Source organism: Triticum urartu, chromosome 7A (genome assembly GCF_056163025.1).
Source record: "Triticum urartu cultivar PI428250 chromosome 7A, HENAU_Tu73, whole genome shotgun sequence".
Lineage (NCBI taxonomy): Eukaryota > Viridiplantae > Streptophyta > Magnoliopsida > Poales > Poaceae > Triticum > Triticum urartu.
The window spans coordinates 61708230-61726442 of record NC_141879.1 but is presented as its reverse complement, the minus strand read 5'-3'; the positions used below and the strand labels follow the sequence as shown (position 1 = coordinate 61726442).

General features: G+C 45.2%; 1 long non-coding RNA gene and 1 pseudogene across 1 annotated transcript; both read left to right on the top strand.

Annotated features, from left to right (window-relative positions):
- The first annotated feature begins 9530 nt into the window (after positions 1-9530).
- Positions 9531-10187, top strand: LOC147957798 (uncharacterized). The gene is made up of 3 exons (XR_015609799.1): positions 9531-9665; positions 9773-9830; positions 9915-10187. It is a non-coding gene; the product is annotated as an uncharacterized LOC147957798 (long non-coding RNA).
- Positions 10188-10309: 122 nt separating this feature from the next.
- LOC147957797 (uncharacterized) lies at positions 10310-13674 on the top strand (annotated as a pseudogene).
- The last annotated feature ends 4539 nt before the right edge of the window (positions 13675-18213 follow it).

Here is an 18213-nt window from a genome sequence, read left to right as displayed (position 1 = left end):
CAACTGTTCGATCTAATCTGACGGTTACGGACGTCAAAACGTTGTGAGCAGCCGTAGCTCAATCCATTATACTGTTTCTTAATGGATGGTTACGCCAATATAGCTGCCACAAAAGACATTGAAAACTTGCGGCAGGCCGCGTGAATGGGAGTGAGGATGGGAATTGTAGACGGTGTGGTTCTTGCACGGGAGGTTTATATTTTTCTAGATAAGTTTTTTTATAACTTGTTGCATGATGCTTCCAATTCGACGCATACGATGGGCTTCTCCGGGATCCCGTGCTAGTGGTAAGTGTTCGGCCCTATGTGGGCACCGCGCGAGCTCCCATCCTTTTGTCTTAGTTCTTTTTACTATTTCCGGTTTTACCTTTTCTTTTTCTAATTTTAAAATTTCCCATTCTATCATTTTCCAGGCTTCTTATTTTGAAAATGTATGCACATTTTTCTTTAATTCAAGAATGCATTTTTCCTAAATTTATATTTTCTTGAACGCTTTAATGAAAATTCATTAAGATTTTCCATAATCTGTGAGAATATTTTTAAAAAATTGATCATATTTAAAAATCAAAAAAATCTAAATTTCAAATAATTTTTATAGATTCCTGAATATTGTAAAAATCAGAAACCTCTCTTTAAATTTGTGGATATTTTAAAATTATGGAACATTTTTAGAAGTTTGTGAACATATTTCAGTTAGTATATATCTTTAAAGTTCAAGAACAATTTTTAGAATCCGGAACATTTTTAAAATCTGCACATTTGAAAACTTCTGAATTAGCCATTTTGAACCAAAAATACTGCTCTGAAGTGGTCTGCTCAGACTCTTGTACCAGTAGCATCCTAGCCCGACTAAAATGAACAAAACCGCCCAAATTAGACTGGCCACTATGCTGATCAGAGGGTCGTTTTCTATTTGGCGCTGCAGGCGCCCGTTAATGTGCATTCTGCAAATGGGCGCGCTGGGCCGGCCCATCTAGTATTTTAGAATCGCAAAAAACATGGCGCAACGGGGATTCGAACCCACAATATATCCGAGGCAAACCCTTCGTTCAAACCTCCAGGCTATGCTAGAGTTGTTGTACCGTTGTACTCTTTTTCATTTCTTCTTTACTTCCATTCGTTTTTCTTTTTTCTTATCCTTTTCTGTTAATTATTTTTGTTTTCTTTAATGAACGTTTTTTAAAATTTGTGAACCTTTTTCCTAAATTGATTTTTTTTTCAAATTTGATGAACTTTTTTTCAAATTTGGTGAACTATTTTTCAAATCCGGTCAACTTTTTTGAAAAGTTGATAAACTTTTTTGAAATTCGATGAACTATTTTTCGAGATTCGATGAACTTTTTTGAAAAGTTGATGAATTTTTTTGAAACTTGATGAACTTTTTCCAAATTCAATCAACTTTTTTTCAAATTCGATGAACCTTTTTCAAACTCATGGTTGTTTTCCATTGTTGTGATCTGTTTTTTTAAAATTAGTGCACTTTTTTTCCATTTCATGAACTTTTATTTTTGAATTTGTGGGCTTTTTTGAATATATGAACCTTTTTTACATTGGCCAACTTTTTTATGCATGTTCTTCAACTTTCCAAATTTGTTCACATTTTTCCATACATTAACATTTTCATTAATGTTTTCAAATAAGTCAAAATCTAAGTGAGGGGCTGTACAATAAGTAGCGCTGCTACATTGGTTCTTAAATCAACACACGCTGAAATGATTCAGTAGCAGCAACTAGGTGTACCGGTTGGCCAACCTTGAAGACCAGCGTGTGGGTGTGAATTCGATTCTCAGGGAGCCTCTTTTTTGGATGTTTTTCGCGTAAAAATACAATTTTCTCTGCGTGCGCGTTTGTGGGCCGGCCGAGCAGGCGCTGCCGCAAGCGGCGCTGAAGGCACCGAATAGGCGCTCCCGATCAGAGGTGGGTTCCTGGCCCGGCCCGACCGTCATGGTTTGGGCTGAGCTACTAGGCCTTGTGCGGCCGAAACAGATACAACATATTTTGGTCCAAATCTTTTACGTCCAGCGGAAATGTCGGCCTGCGAGCCTAGTGCAGCCACGTGTCCCTGGCCTGCGGAATTTTTTCTGTGTGTGGTTTTTTGTTTTATTTTTCCTCTTTCTTGGATGTTTTTCGGGTAAAAATACAATTTTCTCTGCGTGCGCGTTTGTGGGCTGGCCCAGCAGGCGCTGCCGCAAGCGGTGCTGAAGGCGCCGAATAGGCGCTCCCGATCAGAGGTGGGTGCCTGGCCCGGCCTGACCGTCATGGTTTGGGCTGAGCTACTAGCCCTTGTGCGGCCGAAACAGATACAACATATTTTGGTCCAAATCTTTTGCGTCCAGTGGAAATGTCGGCCTGCGAGCCTAGTGCAGCCACATGTCTCCGGCCTGCGGAATTTTTTCTGTGTGTGGTTTTTTGTTTTATTTTTCCTCTTTCTTTTCGGAGTTGGTTTTTGTTCTAGTTTGTATGGTTTTTATTTTTTAATGTTTTATTTTTTATAGTTTTTGCAATATATGGTGAATGCGTTTTCTAGTATATGGTGTTCATTTTTAAAATACATGCTGAAGTTTTTGAGTATATGGTTAAAAAAATTGAATACACACCAATTTTTTTATCATATGATGAACATTTTACATATATATTGAAATTGTATTATATATGATAACTTATTTTAATATACATTGAACATTTTCAAAATGGTGAATTTTTTGTAATATACATTGAACTTTTTATAAAAAAATAATGAAAAGTTATCTAAAACATATTTTATTTTCAAATAAGCTTTAAAATATCTAGATCCAGAAAAATAGCCATTGGTTTTATGAAAAACCAACTAAAGCCGAGGAGGAAACTAATGATAACTTAGTTAGATGACTTTGATGGGACTAGAGATAACTTAGTTAAGATGAAAAGTGCCGTTTTTTGTGATGCTAGATCAAATTTTTTTTTTGTTCTTTAGCAAGATATGTTTCGTGCAGAAACCAGATTCTAGGAGAATTAGTGGTATGGCAGGAAGTGTTTTCTTCTAGGTTTGAGAGCCGTTTAAACTTGACTTTTATAAAGAATGCTAGAGGTTCTTGTCCTCAATTTCGTAGATGCTTGTGGGATACTTGGCTGTTCAGTGGAGTGAGATGCTGGAAACATGCAATGGTGTCAACAATTAATGTTTTACCTTTAGTTTTTGTTACCATCAAACCCATTACGCGTCGCAAGGGGCGTCTGCTCGCACATGGCACGCCAGCGCTGGACCCGTGCGAGATACTGTTTCTGAGGAGACAAAATCTATGCCTCGGTCACTCCTTCCGTCCTTCGTCCTCCCATTTTCCTTCGCACATACATCTCCTCTTCCCCTCTTCCTTCACAGGCACGTCTTCTCCTTCCCTCGTCCGCCTGTTTCCCTTCCTCCTCCGGCTGCATCCTCACGATGCAGCAGTTCGCCCTTCTCCCTCATTAGTTGCCGCTGGGTCTTCTTGCTGGAGATGGAGGAGTAGGGGATTCTGCCAGATCCGAGGCGTGCGGACGCGGCGGCAACCTGAAGACAAAGGGCGGCGGGGAGCGATCCACCGCTGTGGACCAGGCACTGCAGGAGAGAGTGGGAAGAAAAATCACACAGCTCCCTCCACAGTCCTTGCTCATATCCGCCTCCTCTCCGCCTGCCTCCTCCTCCTCTCCGGGACCTCCGACCCCCACACCTTTCCTCCTCGCGTCTGAAACCCTAGCTCGCGCCCATGATGACCAAACTCTGTATCGGAGGCGGGAGGCGCATCACAGTATCCTCTGGCGTCGAGGCCAGCAGATCCGCGAGCAGAGTCGCTCACCCTACAGCCGCCTGTCGGGACGGGTGCGGCAACGATGGACGCCCGTGCTCCTCCGCTTTCCTAACCTCCAAGGATGCAGTCACTGGATCCATGCTCACCTTCTTCCGTGACTGGCCATGGTGCCCAACTCCCGACAGCCGCCGCGACCTCGACTCCCAAGGTTTAATCCACCTCTCATGCTTCCTATTCCGATTCTTCTCGTTGATTTGTGTGTGATTGATTTGCGATTTTTTTGATTCCACACAACAGGCGAGGATGAAGACGACGCGGAAGACGTAGAGGAGTTGAGCTCGAGCACGGCCACTATGATGTACTGCACAAAGGTCCCTGCATCCTGTGTGCCCTTCCCTTTGCTTGGGTAGCACCTCCCTCTCCCTTCCCTTCAGAGTACTACTATTTGGTTTCATTGCTTTTTTCTGTGCAAACGTTTTGACCGCCTCCATATGATTGTTTATGTAGAAGATAGCTCTTCATGTTGTTCCTGTCGGTCTCCTTGGCTGTTGAAGCGCTACGCTCGTTTATGCAGGATGAACCCGAGCACAAGTAAGCACCATTATGTATGCTGACAAATGACTCTGTTTGAATATTCTTTTCTATGTTGGTTGTCCAAGTGTTTACCTTGGTGAAAGCGCAATCATGCCCTTACATCATGTTTTGATGTTGATGACAATATACATGTAAGGGACTAACAATGGTTGTCAAGTAAGTTTCAGGCGTTAGTTCCCGGTTCATCGAAGTGTGTGGATCAAGAGCATACAAAGTGATTTTATTCAAGGATGAAGCATAAAAAATGATTTCATATTTGTTTTCTTGGGTATAGGATCTCACACTATTAAGAGGGGATCGATAGGGTTAGTTAAAGGCTTGCTCTTGTCACAAACCTCCTTGCCATACATGCACATGATAAAACCTTCAGGTTTTTGCCTCTTGGCTGCCGGATGTCCGGGCCTCACTCCAGATATCCGGCCTACCTGCCGGATATCCTAGCCTAGCCATCCGAGAGCGCTTTTGTGCTGTGCTGCACGCCGGATGTCCGGGTTATACCCCGGATGTCCGGGCCTTCCTGATTCGCGGGATGTCCGAGCCCCATCCCAGATGTCCGGCCTCTACTACCCGTGTACTGCTGAGGTTCTGTAACCTTCTAGTGATCGCGCCGGATGTCCGGCCATCTACCGGATATCCGGGCTCTCCTGATATGCCGGATGTCCGGGCTTGGCCCCCGGATGTCCGGCCCCTCTGTTTTCTGTTCTGTTTCTGTTCCTCGTGCATTGCCAGGCCGGATGTCCGGTCCCTTGCCCGGATGTCCGGCTATCTCATTCACTTACGCTACAACGGCCATATTTGTGCTCACACTATATATAGCCCCTTTTCTCGCACGGGATAAGGTTGACCATTCACTTTGAGCTTTCCAAGAACACTTTTCACACTCTCTCTTTCAATCCTCTACACCAAATCCTAGATCCCCAAGTGATTTGGGAACATTTGAGAGAAGTTCTCCAATCAAGTGATAGATCCACTCCTTCCCCTTCTTCGCACCAAAGGAATTCGTGATTTGAGCAAGTCTTGAGCTTTTCCCCATCGTTCTTGTTACTGTTGGAGGTTGGAGACTCCTAGGCAGTAGGAGTCTTTCGGAGAGGAATCGACCCTTGTGATTATCCCCGGAAAAGTTTGTGAGGGTTTGGAGACCACCCCAAGGTCTACCACTAGTGATTGAGAAACACCTCCGTGGTGTTGTCTCAAAGGGAGAATAGGGTGAGCCTTCGTGACGTTGGTGTGCCTTCATGATAACATCCACCTCTCTAACGGTGACGTAGCTTCCCTCCAAGGAAGTGAACACCGGCATACATCCTCGTCTCCCGGAGTTGCGGTTATTCCTAACCCTAACTCTCTACTTGTGGTTACTTGTCTCTTAGCACTTACTTGTATCATATTGTGCTTGCTTACTTACATACTTGTGATACATGTTTATCCTGCTTAACTCTTGGTACTACACTTGCAATTGTTAGGCTCATCTTCATATTCCGCATTATTGCCTAAAATTGCTAAGTAATAATTAAAATTTGTAATTGTACGTATTCACCCCCCTCTAGGTCCATCTCGATCCTTTCAATTGGTATCATAGCCTCGTGCTCTATTCTTGTGGCTTAACCGCCCTAGAGCGAGATGAACCCCGATGGGACTCCCCCTGTTACAGATCGGAAGGATAAAGGCGAGGCTTCTTCAGAAGTCAAGTCCTTTACTTCTGAGGATCTGGAACGGGCCCTTGCTAAGCAAAAAGAGGAGCATGATGCTTCTCTTGAGGCCTTGGTCCAAATGAGACTAGCCATGTTGTCCACGGTGCTTGCACCACTTTCTGGTGGTGCGACTTCGAGGCCAACTGTGCCTACTCCATCACTTGGTCAACAACCTCCTAACAATGATCACTCCAGTGCTCCTTGGCTTTATGCAAGACCCCAAGTTAAGAAACCAAAATATAACCCTCAAGGCAAACCTCCTTTACTTGATGCCACTTCCGATTTTGCCTTGTGGAGAGTTGCTATGCAAGATCATCTTCGATATGGAAACGATGAGATGCTTGAGATCTTGGAGTATGGTTACCATGTGGTTGATCCAAAGAATCCTACACCAAGAGAAATTTATGACAAGAATCTTAATGACACTGCAACCATGTGTGTAAGGAGAGGTATGGTTAAAAAGCAAAGGAGACCTTTCATACACATCACAAGTGCAAGGAACTATGGGAAAGTATTATAAGATCTAAGACCGGTACCTCCACCCCCCGGAGTGCTCAATATGAAATTGCCAAGGGGAAATTGCAAAACTTTTGTATGGAGAAAGGTGAAACTCCCAATCAACTACGCTGATTATTTGGTTAGCTGAGGAATCCCAATACCAGCAGGTTGGGGTGTTGGACAAGTAACTAAAGGAACGGTAGAAGAGGAAGATGCAGAGCAGAAGGTTAAAGATGCAGTTCCTTTGATCATGGCCAAGCAACAGCTGCTGAACGGCCTTGACATCAATGAGGAAATGAAAGAGCTTGTGAAGATAATGGGCAAAATTGATGTGCTTTGTAGGATGATTGTCTATTTATTTGCAGTGTATGTAGCACTCGTGATGTATTCAGTGGCTATGACATGAGCACTATGTTGAAACTAGTAATGAATGAAACCTGCGTAGCAGGCTGGGCGTAGTGTTGTGAACATCTAATGATTTCTATTAACGGAAATCAGGGGGTATCCCCTTTTTCTCATAAATAAATAAATAGCAGAGGCCCTTTTGGTAATAAATAAATAAATTAGCAGAGGCCCTGTCGGGTCAGCTTTGTTCTCATTCGAAGACGTCGAGCAAATTGCAATCCAACAACAAACTATGTCATCAAATTCAAGTTTCACAGCCAAATATGAGTACAACTAAACAACAATGTCATCATGTTTTAGTCGTCATACAATCACCAAACACAAATCAGCATACATAACAAGTGATGTTCTCACAGGAAAATACTAAACAACATGTTGATCAGGTTTCAGTTGTCATAGCAAACACAATTTCACATAGTAGATAAAAAAACGTCTTCTGACAGGCAAATACAACAAAAGCAATGTAATCATCATCCGCAGCAGCAAAGTCAACATCTTCGCCATGTGTATCAGTCTGAATCGTAATTCCCCATGGTGTCATCTTCTTCGTCCTCAGCATCCTCGAACGTTGGCTTCTTCTTGATCAACTCTTATATGTCCACTGCACAATAGGCAATCTTTTCGCCGGCGTCATTGACGTGATTGTTCTCAAAGATATTAGGAACATCTGTGTTATCTTGTACATCAGGAGCAGTGTAAGCATCATCTTGTTGTGCAACTTCATTAAACGAATTCCTCTGCTCAAACCTTTGCAATACTCTCCAGTCATCGCTACGTGCAAATGTGTCTTCCAAGAAAAATATCTGTGTTGCTTGATTTGCCAAAATAAAAGGCTCATTGGTCTAGTACGCCGCCTTGACATTGATGGATTCGAAATAATCATCAGCTCTGGGTTTTGCGATCCTGGAAAACAGGTTATACCAACGACAACACAACAGAACCACACACCAATGATCCTCAAAACTGGAGATATACTGCAACTGAACAATGTCTGTTATGTTAACATATGTTTCAGTTGTCTCTTTGTCATACGTATCCGTGCTCATGATGGCACTGTTTTGTGTCTTCCTGCCTTCGTCTCGTGCAAGGGTGTTGTAGCGCACATCTCCAACAACGCAAGATTCACAATGTCTTACCCGAGTATCAGGACCCTTTGCTAGTGAGTAAAGGGCATCATCAACTGCCTGCCCACCCCTCGCATCTTCTTAACCTATGGTTAGAAAATGGACAAGCTGATCATCTTATGTACTCAATTAAAAAAACTGACAGTGCAATTCAAAAGCTTACATGGCTCTTGAACCTTTTCGCACATCCTACCATAACCAGTTTGTCAATGTTTCTTGGATTTTATGGCAGTAACTCCTTTTTGTAGATGCTACACAACATAGTGATCGCATCAAACATCTAAATATGTAAGAATGTGCTGCAAGTTTAGTAGATTATGATGTATAAGCTGTAGTACTTAACACTTGATATAAGGTAGTATCTTAGGACAGTTATTCAACACATACCAAACCATTTTGTCCAAATATTTAGGTTTGTCCTCTTGTCGACTCTTCCCTGTAACTCGAACAGAATAATCGAAAACATTGAGCCCGGGATTGTCTTCACCCACCTCTTTGCTAAGTTGATCAGCTGTTTCAATGTATTTTGAGCAGAATGTCAACGCTTTTGTAGCAATGTAGGCCTCCGCAATGGAACCCTCGGGTCTAGTTCTTTTCCTAACATAGCCCTTGAAAGTGCCTAGCCGCCTTTCAATAGGGTACATCCAGCCATACTGTACTGGACCTCTAAGTAGTGCCTCATCAGGTAGATGAACAGCCAAATGCACCATCACATCAAAGAAGGCTGGAGGATATATCTTCTCAAGGTCGCATAGGATAGTTGGTATCTTGTCTCTAAGACGCTCCAAAGCATCTATCCTGATATTTCTACTGCAGAGTTCCCTGAAGAATTGTCCCAACTCTGCAACTGCTCTGTACAAGTCAGGGCGGCCCAATCCTTTAAGGATAACAGGTAAAACCCTCTGAAGTAGGACGTGGCAGTCATGAGTTTTCAACCCTTGTATACTAGTAGAAAAAGGGTCAAATGTGAAGCACATTAGTGCCGGTTTGAATTTGAGCCGGCACTAATGTGTACATTAGTGCCGGTTCCAACGGCTAGCCGGGACGCTCTTATTAGTACCGGTTCATGGCGAACCTTTAGCACCGGTTCGTGCCACGAACCGGTACTAATGATAGTGGTGGCAGGATGTTGTCAGTCTAGGGCCCCTCCAGCACCTTTAGTACCGGTTCGTGTCACGAACCGGTACTAAAGGTCGTCCTACATAAACCCTTCGTCCACCCGAGCTCGCTCTGTTCTTCCCCTTTCCCCTCCCTCTCTGTTCTTCCCCTCTTCCTCTCGAGCTCATCACACATTTTGCCCAAAATTTGTCAAGATTTGAAGGTCCCCATCGATTCAAATGATCACAAAGGTTAGCAACTTTGTCCTTTCATCTCTCATTGCTAGATTAGCTCTTGCAATGCTTTATATAGTGTTTAATTTGTGAGTTTAGTAATTCAGGAGGAATTATATGTGCTAGTATTTGATTTATATGCAATTTGAGGTCAAAAATAACACTTAGTTTGCATATGTAGGTGTGGTTTACTTAGTGCCTTCTAAATCTCTGCCGTAACCACCGATCGCCCGCACCGTCCCGTCGCCGGCACCACCTTGTGGTGAGCCTCTTGTTCATGAAATTTTATATAAAAATTGATGTTTGTGTGATTTGGATATATAGTTACTCGTATAATTATCTTACCCGTACGTTGTTTGTTATACATAGTGCCATGGTTTTGATATCCGTCCCCGTCGGCCCTCGTCCTTGTTATGATTCGGATGTGGTATATATATTCTCTTTTAAAACTAGTTGCATTTCGTGTTATGACAAATTATGCCCATCAAGTTGACATAGATATTTTTTCTAGGAGGTATGTGAACCGGAAATTCCAACCGACCCTATTGTCGAGAGGTTAAATTTAGTTGAAAGAGAAAACGAGTAGTTGAAAGAAAAATTGAAAAGAATTGAGGGGGAGAAGATGGAACTGGAGTTGCATGTTGCCGATGTCGTCGATGATCACAAGATCAAGATGGAGAAAATGCGCTTGAAGATTAGAAAGATTATAAAATATGCCATCGATAGTGAGGCTTGGTATCATTATGCTGTTGGATCAATTGTTACCTTAGTTGCGATCTTGATCCCATTTGTTGTTGCATTTAAATGCTTTAGCTAGGGAGTTATTTGTTTGTTGCATTTAAGTGTTGTATGAACTTTATGTATGAACTTGTATTAAGTTGGTGTTTTTGGTGCTGTGTATTGAAGATGAGCCAACAATGGATGTATGATGACCGATGCTCTCCTGAGTTCATTAATGGCGTGCAAACTTTTCTGCTTGCGGCTGAGGCAAACAAGCGGGCGGATGGTTTTATGCCTTGTCCATGTGCTGTCTGTAAGAATGGTCAAAATTACTCTAAGTCAAGAACCATTCACGTCCACCTGTTTAAGTCTGGTTTCGTGCCCCACTATAATGTTTGGACCAAGCACGGAGAAAGAGGGGTTATGATGGAAGATAATGAAGAAGAAGAGGACGACGACAGCTATCCTAGCCATGGGTTCCCTGAATACGATGATACAACAATGGGGGAAGAAGCTGAGCCGGTAATGCGGGAAGAAGCTAAGCCGGCAATGCGGGAAGAAGCTGAAGAAGAGGCATCAGATGAGCCCGTTGATGATCTAGGTCGGGCCATTGCCGATGCAAAGAGAAACTGCGCAAGTGATTTGGAGAAGAAGAAGTTGCAGCGCATGTTAGAGGATCACAAAAATTGTTGTACCCGAATTGCGTAGGTGACAAGAAAAAGCTGGGCACCACACTGGAATTGCTGCAATGGAAGGCAAAGAATGGTGTATCTGACAAGGGATTTGGAAAGTTGCTGGTAATAATAAAGGATATGCTTCCAAAGGACAACGAATTGCCCGAGAGTACGTACGAAGCAAAGAAGGCTGTCTGCCCTCTAGGGTTAGAGGTGCAGAAGATACATGCATGCCCTAATGATTGCATCCTCTACCGCGGTGAGTACGAGGATTTGAACGCTTGCCCGGTATGCGGTGCATTGCGCTATAAGATCAGCCACGATGACCCTGGTGATGTCGAGGGCGAGCGCCCCAGGAAGAAGATTCCTGCCAAGGTGATGTGGTATGCTCCTATAATACCACGGTTGAAACGTTTGTTCCAAAACAAAGAGCATGACAAGGCGATGCGATGGCACAAAGAAGACCGTAAGAAATACGAAAAGTTGAGAGTACCCGCTGATGGGTCACAGTGGAGAAAAATCGAAAGAAAGTACGGGAAGGAGTTTGCAGATGATGCAAGGAGCGTATGGTTTGGTCTAAGCGCAGATGGCATTAATCCTTTTGGGGAGCAGAGCAGCAACCATAGCACCTGGCCTGTGACTCTATGTTTGTATAACCTTCCTCCTTGGTTGTGCATGAAGCGGAAGTTCATTATGATGCCAGTGCTCATCCAAGTCCCTAAGCAACCCGGCAACGACATTGATGTGTACCTAAGGCCATTAGTTGAAGAACTCTTACAACTGTGGAATGGAACAGGTGTACGTGCGTGGGATGAGCACATGGGGGAAGAATTTGACCTAAAGGCGTTGCTGTTCGTGACCATCAATGATTGGCCTGCTCTCAGTAACCTTTCAGGACAGACAAACAAGGGATACCGCGCATGCATGCACTGTTTGGACGATACCGACAGTATATATTTGGCTAATTGTAAGAAGAATGTGTACCTGGGACATCGTCGATTTCTTCCAAGCAGGCATCCCGTAAGAAAGAAAGGCAAGCATTTCAAAGGTGAGGCGGATCACCGGACGAAGCCTCGCCACCGTACTGGTGCTGATGTACATGATATGGTCAAGGATTTGAAGGTGGTCTTTGGAAAGGGTCCTGGTGGACAACCTATTCCGAATGACGCTGACAGACGCGCACCCATGTGGAAGAAGAAATCTATATTTTGGGACCTGCCCTATTGGAAAGATCTAGAGGTCCGCTCCGCAATCGACGTGATGCACGTGACGAAGAATCTTTGTGTGACCCTGCTTGGCTTCTTGGGCGTGTATGGGAATACAAAAGATACACCTGAGGCATGGGAGGACCAGTAACGTATGCACGGAAAAGACGGCATACATCAGGGTCATGCAAGCTACGCTCTTACCAAAGAAGAGAAGGAAATCTTCTTTGAATGCCTGCTCAGTATTTAGGTACTGTCTGGCTTCTCGTCGAATATAAAGGGAATAATAAACATGGCAGAGAAAAAGTTCCAGAACCTAAAGTCTCATGACTGCCACGTGATTATGACGCAACTGCTTCCGGTTGCATTGAGGGGGCTTCTACCGGAAAACGTTCGATTAGCCATTGTGAAGCTATGTGCATTTCTCAATGCAATCTCTCAGAAGGTAATCGATCCAGAAATCATACCAAGGTTAGAGAATGATTTGGTGCAATGTCTTGTAAGTTTCGAGTTGGTGTTCCCACCATCCTTCTTCAACATCATGACGCACGTCCTAGTTCACCTATGCAAAGAGATTAACATTTTGGGTCCTGTATTTCTACACAATATGTTCCCCTTTGAGAGGTTCATGGGAGTCTTAAAGAAATATGTTCATAACCGTGCTAGGCCAGAAGGAAGCATCTCCAAGGGCCATGAAAATGAGGAGGTCATTGAGTTTTGTATTGACTTTATTCCTGACCTTAAGCCGATTGGTGTTCCTGAATTGCGGCATAAGGGCAGACTGGATGGAAAAGGCACGCTAGGAGGGGAACAAATAATATGTATGGACGGACATTCTCTCACTGAAGCACACTACACAGTTCTATAGAATTCCACCTTGGTGGCTCCGTATATGGATGAACACAAGAATTTGCTACGCTCCAAACACCCGGAGCGGTCTGATGACTGGATTACACATGAACAAACCAGGAGTTTTGCCAGCTGGTTGTAGACACGTACCATGCATGACGCCTCTATTGAAGATGACCTGTACTTGCTGTCCCAGTTACCATCTTCGAATATAATGACTTTCAAAGGGTACAAGATAAATGGTAATACATTTTACATGATCGCCCAAGATAAGAAGAGCACCAACCAAAACACTGGTGTCCCCTTTGATGCAGAAACCAAGACGGGAAAGGAAACATATTATGGTTATATACAGGACATATCGGAACTTGACTATCGACGTGGTTTGAAGGTCCCTTTGTTTCGGTGCAAATGGGTCAATATGACACGAGGCGGGGTAACGAAAGACCCGCAGTACGGAATGACAACAGTGGATCTCAACAATCTTGCGTATGCAGACGAACCATTCGTCCTAGCCAATGATGTGGCACAGGTTTTCTATGTGAAGGACATGTCTACCAAGCCGAGAAAAAGAAAAGATAAGGAAGCGAATGCATCGTACGATGAGCCAAAGCGGCACATAGTTCTTTCTGGGAAGAGAAACATCATGGGAGTGGATGACAAGACAGACATGTCAGAAGATTATGAAAAGTTTGATGAAATTGCTCCATTCACAGTGAATATTGACCCGTGCATCCCGTTAAATGATGAAGATTTTCCATGGTTACGGCGCAAAGGGACACACACGAAGAAAAAGTTTCACACCCAAAGATCTGGGATGTGATCGGATTCACTATCATCACTTTCTTCTGTGTTTCACACCCAGGAGGGAATCTCTGTAATAGTTAGGGTAGTTATGTGTTTTGGCATTTGAAACGCGAAGAAATTTTATGTGCAAACAAATTCTTTCATGCCTTTACTGGTTTTTAAAGTTAAGTTATTCACAAACTAGTGATTCACACTAATTTCAAATAATTCAAAATTTAAACTATTCAAATTTGAAAACTACGGGCACTAACAGAAAGTTTGTAATTTTTTGTACCTAAAGCAAAAATATTCACAAAGGAACTCTAAATACACAAAAAACAACTCAAAAATAAATAAAGCAAAAAATAATAAAAAAGCCCGCCTACTGGGCCAGAGCGGCCTGCATACGACTAGAAACCCAACCTGTTGTTGGGCCAGGATGCAGGCCTGCAAAGGCCCAGTAGGCCCACAGGGCAGCACAGAACATGTAGGCCCAGTAGGCCTGCTTTGGAGAGGAGCTCGAGAGAGCTACCGCACGGGGGGTTATAAACCAGTGTGGACACCCCTCGGCTAGCGAGGTGGGACTAAACTTGCCGCATCGCACCTGCGCCAGCGCACCCCCTTTAGTACCGGGTCGTGGCACCAACCGGTACTAAAGGGGGGGCCTTTAGTACCGGTTGGAGCCACCACCCGGTACTAAAGGGGTGCGCTTCCCGCCGCTTGGCCTGGCCAAAACAGGCCTTTAGTACCGGTTGGTGGCTCCAACCGGTACTAAAGGTCCATCCTATATAACTAAACACTTCAAAAAATTCAGTTTCTGCTTCTTCTCCTCTGCCCTGTCGTCCGCCGCCCCCGTCTCCATATCCCTCGTCGCCGCCCCCGTCACCGCCCCGTCCCCGTCCCCGTCGTCTCCGCCCCTTCGTCCCCGTCCCCGTCGTCGCCGCCCTGTCGTCCCCGTCCCCATCGTCACCGCCGCCCCGTCGTCCCGCGCACGTCGTCCCCGTCCCCGTCGTCGCTGCCCTATCCCCGTCGTCCCCGCCCCGTCCCCGTCCCCGTCGTCGCCGCCCCGTCCCTGTCCCCGTCGCCATCCCCGTCGTCGCCGCCCGTCGTCGTCTCCGTCGCCGCCCCCCGTCGCCTCTCGCCTCGCCGGTGAGCACACACACACACATACATTTTTTCTTCTGTTTTTTAGTTCTAGAAATATTTATAGAATTGTTAGAAATTTTTCTGTTTTTTAGTTACAGAAATAGTTATAAAAAAGTTAGAAAATTTTCTTTTTTAGTTATAGAAATATTAGAAATGTTTTACAAATGTTAGTTATTTAGAAATGTTATATTTTTTTTTTCTGTTTTTTAGTTATAGAAATATTAGAAATGTTAGTTATATAGCATTGTTAGAACTGTTATAGAAATGTTAGTTATATAGAAATGTTAGAAATTTTAGTTATCAAAATCCAATCATTAAAAAAATGTTACTTTTGCGGGCATATAGCTAGTATTTGTTCTCGACGATGCCCGGCCCGCATCCTCGCCATCGACCCTTCTGCGACGACGTCCAGCTGACCCATGTCCGGGATTGGGCTCCGCCGGGCTGGCACCGGGAGGTGCTGCCTGGAGGGGTGCGCCGCTTGATGAGGAACCCGACCCCGGGTCCCGTCGTCGACCCTGATCTCGTTTGGTGGCGTTCGCGTGGGCCACTTTCGGTGCGGAGGGAGCCGGCCCCGCCGAAGGTGGTACGTCGCCGTGTCAGGGAGGAGGACGAGCACGTCCATCGCTACATGGTTCCGTTAGAGGGCGGCAGGTTCTCCAATAACTGGCAGTTTCTTCGGGGATCTCACTTCAGCTATGATCCTGTGAGGGTTCCTTCTCTTTGGGTGTCAACCGCCCGCGCCGCAGGAACCACGAGTGTCCTAGATTCTTCTGTAGTATTCGATCTTTATTAGCTACCTAGCCAGTGATGTATTTGATATATAATATTCGAGACGATGTATTCGAGATTATATATTATTCGAGACGATGTATTCGAGATTATATCTATTATTCGAGATGATGTATTCGAGATTATATCTATTATTCGAGACGATGTAATTTGAATACTAAATTGTTTTATATTTCTTTTGGATTAGTTAAATAAAAGCTATGGCGGACAATACCGGCAGAGAGGGAGAACAGGCCCTATTCGATATGATACGCCATCCTCGCGGGCCAGATGATGATCAGAATGAAGAAGATTATGACGGCTCCGAATTTCTAAACAACACCGGGGAGGGTGATATGATATTCGATCGCGACGACCGAATTGATGAAGTCATGAACTATGAATATGATGATGACGAAGAAAATGTTGATCTTGAAACAACAAAGACCGGCGAGGTATATATATATTTATATAAGCAGGCATCTGGTGACCATCACATGTTTTAAATGACTTGAAGATATATTAATGAATCGATCTTTCTTCTTTCAGCCATCCGCATCGAGCAAATCTTCAGGCAACAGGACGAAACGAGGCCTGAACAAAAAGTTGAAGGAGGGCGTAAAGTACAATATCGAGGCCATCAGACCTAATGGCGAACCATTAGCGCCTAAGAAGATTGCGAATAAGTTTGTTCGTTAGTGCGGAGTTCTTGTGAAGGACCAACTCCCGATCTCCCTTCATGAATGGAGAGAGCCAGCAAAGCCACGTCCAAATCTTACTTTTGTCGACGACAGACAAAAAGGTCTGCTTTGGGATACTCTCATGGAACATTTCACCCTACCAGATCATTTCACAGAAGCAGATGTGCAGAAAGTCAAGGACGCTGCTCTTAGGAAGATGGCGGTTGCATTCAAGAACCACAATAATCGTGAATGGGACAAGTACGTCAAGGGAGGAAGGCAGACTCCAGTATTCGAGGGAACACTAGAGAAGCAAAGTGCTCATTGGGACGATTTCGTGAAATTCAAGGACTCGGAATTAGCTAAGGAACGGTCGAGAATAAACAAGAAGAATGCCGAAAAAAGGATAAGTTCCATAAGCTGGGGCCAGGTGGCTACGTGGTGGCAATGCCTAAGTGGGATAAGTTTGAGAAAGAGATGGAGGATGCAGGTGTCACTCCGGTTACTAGGAGCTGGCCTCCCAGGTGCAGGACTTGGTTCTATGCGCATGGGGGGGGGGAGTTGGACCCGAAGACAGGCAAAGTTTCGACGAAGGCATGTGTGAACGGAGCCGACGATAACCTACTTGTTGCAATAGAAGAGGCTCGATCGGGGGTGTTCCAGCCCAATAGAGAGAAGGACGAGCTTACGCGTGCCCTGGGAAATCCTGAACACCCGGGAAGAACACAAGGCAAGGGCGCTATTCCGTGGTATGAGGGGTTTTCAGACTGGAACGCCAACTACAGAACCCGTGCGAGAAGAAAGATTGCGGAGGAGAAGAGAGGAAGATGGAGGAGGAGCAGAGGAAGCTGGACTACGAATGCCTTCAAGGCCTAGAATCAAAGCATGCGGACTTGGCAGTCAAATTCCAGCGGCAGCAGGAGCAGATCGACTCACTTAGCCAGCAAAGGGGGTCTCAGCAGCTGCAGCGGCTAGCGGATGATCCAGCTTTGGATAACACCGCCCCATCCATGCCGAGAAGCAGCGTGGGTTCCGCCTCGGGCGACGCAATGCTGGATAGATACCCCGTGGATGACATCATGGAGAACACTAACTGCGAGCTACACTTCAAAATGAAGAACATATCCATGAAGGTGGCGGACGCCGTTGCTTTTACAAATCCCCTCGAGGCAACCTTCCATTGCAACCCGATTCCAGCGGGCTATGCTCGTGTCTTGGTTGATGAGGTGGTGGACCCATATTCGGGGCTACAGCTTGACATTCCTGGAGGTGACGACGAGCACACATTGGGAGAGGCCATACATCGTGTCATCCTATGGAGAAAGGATTGCATCGTCTTTCGAAGGCCACCGACACCGCGTCACCTGACTCCTCGTCGAAGTCCGCCACCGAGTCAGCAGACTCCCGCTCCTCCAAGTCCACCAACGTGTGAGGCCACTCCTCCTCCTCCAAGTCCGTCAAAGTGTTAGGCCACTCCTCCTCCAAGTCCGACACAGCGTCAGACGTCCACTCCTCCTCCAAGTCCGGCACAACTTCAGGCCAGTCCTCCTCCAAGTCCGGCACAGCTTCAGGCCACTCCTCCTCGTCCAACTCAGCCACATCAGCCGTCTCCGCCGCCTCAGCAATCGCAGAAGAGACATGCCGCAGCTATGGTGCGTAGCGGTACGAGTCGAGGTAGTACAGGAAGTACAAGCGGATGCAAGCGATATAAATATGGTCCAAGCCTCGTGCCTCTTCCGCAGAGGCCTTATGACAAGTCCGAGGAGGAAACCGCAGCCATATCAAAGGCCGAGGTGGAAGCCCATTTTGCACCGAAACCGCCACCGCCGCCAAGGGAGAAAGTGCCTGAGGAAAAGATTGACCACTTCATTCGTATGGCTCAACCACCAGCTCCCAAGCCCGTTGACACAGACTATGAGCGCCACATCAGGAAGTTAAATCGAGCACGTATACAGAAGGAGGCGAGCTCGAGCTCGAGC